We start from the raw sequence: 3,020 nt of genomic DNA, 5'->3' as shown, positions 1-3,020 counted from the left end.
CAGAAAGAGCTTTCAGGAGACCAAAACCAACGATTATACCGACATCGGTGACACACAACCAAAAACGCTCACATTGAAATTTTGAGTCATTCCTAGACAACAGAAATGATCTTTCTGATTTGTTAGTGAAGGAAGATTCTATCATGGGAATGATGTAAGTGGTCATGGATGCGTTAATGCTCTGCAAGAAATTATAGAGAAATATTCTTTATGACTGCCAAAGACTATCATTGCCAGCTCCTCTTTATAAACGCGAAATTAATTTATGTTTTCTTTATGCATGTTATGCATAAAAATCGAAGTAAATACACATTAAACTTATTATACACATTACTAGAATGAAGTTTTTCTCTTTTTTTTTTATCTACGGAACCAAACCCCTATTTTAACACTACTATTAGGTCTCAATTTACGCGGCATTTCCGTGGAACGTAACCCCCACGTAAAACGAGGGTCTTCTTTACTTTTCACCAAAAAATTCAACTGTGCGGGAAAATTGAAGAAGTAATTCATTACATAAACACTAAAATATACCTTCAATATTAAGAAAGACACCAAAACTTGTCATTTATTATACCAATCATTTTCTCTTCCATTAAGGGCGCTCCTTTTCTGGATTATTTCTTACAGGAAGTATAACCCTGACCCTGATGTAATACACTAAAGGAAATCTCCGACTCCAATGTGTACCAAATAGCCGTGACCCTTGCTAACAGACTCAACGTAGCCGGAGGCCAAAAAAAATGAAAAAAAAAAAAAACACACATACACACAGCACCTGGCGAATCTTTCGCTTTCATTAACTTGACCCAAGGAAAATTTCTTTTTCAGTCATTATTTCTTACCCATTAGAGGAGTCAGACTTGACGTGAATTCTCGCTGTGTTCCTTTTATTATTCTTACATTTTTTTTTCCCTCTTGAGAGGTCATACTGCGTGATGGGCGTGGCCTCGGCGAAACGGGTGACAGTGTGGGAAAATTTCATTCGGTACGGACTCGGCGCGTGCGACTGACTATTGTGGCCGATAGATGGCAGCACTTGCAGCTTTTCGAGCATTTGTGAAACTGATTTTTTCCCCCTCCATTTCGCTGCGCAGCTCTTCAAACCGTTGGTTTCTTGCATATAAATAAGCGCTAACTTTTCGGGTATTTGAGTAAAAGAAAGACAACCATGAATTTTATATTCCTTCAATTAAACTGAGATTTTTTTGTACATATTTCTTCCCTTTTGTCTTAAGGAAACATTTTTTGGGCACATTCTCATGCTGTTAATTTTCAATTTCTTTTTAGCAAGACATTAAAAATTCATTGGAAGAGAGATCTGAAATAAACTCAAATAGAATATGCAAGTATAACGGGAGGGTAATAAATGTTATCATTCAAAGTTCCCGAGAGCGACAAAAGCACAGAGACTCGTCATTTTGAAATTTTCCAAGAGGGGGGAGGAGGGGTGAAATGTCCATAAAATTTTGTCATGGAAAAAATATATTGCTGTTCCTGCGCAAACATAAAAACCCTTTTGCTTCCTACCTAGCATGAATCTATTAGAAGTAGTACAGCGTTCTAAAAAAAACAATATTTATTATCACAGGCCTACAGCACTTACTTCTCATTCATGAGGAAGTTTGCTTTCTTGCGAAATAATACAATGACATCATAGTGGTGGAATATATAAATAAACTGATCTGGCCTTAAAGGAATTGTAGCCTCCTCGTAATCGCCATCAGTTGTAAACCAACTTAACAGTTGGAATGTGTCAACATTATAAGGAAAGTTGTAAAAAATAACATATTTTATTCGTTCTAATTAAACGCATTCAAATATTTTCTGTACAAAATATTATAAAGTTATAATATACTATTGGTGAATTAATGATATTTTTGTGGTTAGAAAAAATAATAATCCTTTAAGTATATTCTAGAACCAATTTAAACATTCCCATATCATTCAAATCAGGATTATAAACATACAAATAAGGAGAATTACGTTACATAGAAGGAGTCAGAAATACATAACGTAATAAGGTGGCTAAAATTTTTATATTTTCAAAAAAAAAAAAAAAAGAATGCTACTCTGACTGAAATATTATCTTGTGTGACAATAGCCTAAATGTTAAGTTGCCAGTTTGCACTACTCAAGTTATACTGTACTGTACTCAAGTCATATGTAAAGTAATGCAAAGGAATAACGCTTCTATACGGAAATATAATGATGAAATTTGAACTGACCTCAGAGTCACGGTGGATTGTAAGGAATTATATTTTTAACAGGACGGTAAGGAATTATATTTTCCTCCTAAGATTTAAATTTTTTTTGTCGGACTTGAATTTTAACTTAATGCCTCCGTGAATGTATTGCACTATGGTTTCAAAAATTTCAAGTGCGAATCGATTACTTTAATATGATCTCAGAACTTATTTTTGTCAGTACGTCATTCAGCGGAAATATTTCGAACTAAATTCTTAAAGTATTTTCAGTTCTTGCTTTTCCATGAGAAACAAGATTAAAAATATTACTTTCTTATTATCGTTTTTGGTAAGTTTCTTCGTCAAATAAATTACTGTACAACGAATTAATACTTTGTTGTCCCTTAAAAGATAATGGGAAGCGGATTAAATTGAAAAATAATTCCTATGCCAATATATTTGAAACATCCCATGCAATTTTTCTGATTGGTAACGTATTGAACACCAATCAAAGGAGAATAAATTCTTCTAGATCTTCTCCTTCTCCTCCGGGGGTGAAGGGGGGGGGAACTTTGATGGTTTATGGTTAGAGGGGGGTGGCCTGTGAAAGCATTTCCGATGCTCTCACAGTCACAAGTTTTTTTTTTTTTTTTTTTTTCAGAGCAAAAATAGTTGCACATTAGTTTAAAGCAAAGCAACACAGCTCGAAATTCTGGTACTGCTGGCTTAGAAAATCAAATCTAATTTAGCAATAATGGCTTGTGAAAGCAGAAAAAAAATTGCTTAAGAACGATTTTACCCGAATAACCTTCACGTCTTAACTGAATCAACAAG

This window comes from Uloborus diversus, chromosome 8, assembly GCF_026930045.1.
Source record: "Uloborus diversus isolate 005 chromosome 8, Udiv.v.3.1, whole genome shotgun sequence".
NCBI lineage: Eukaryota > Metazoa > Arthropoda > Arachnida > Araneae > Uloboridae > Uloborus > Uloborus diversus.
Note: the sequence above shows the minus strand (reverse complement) of the source record.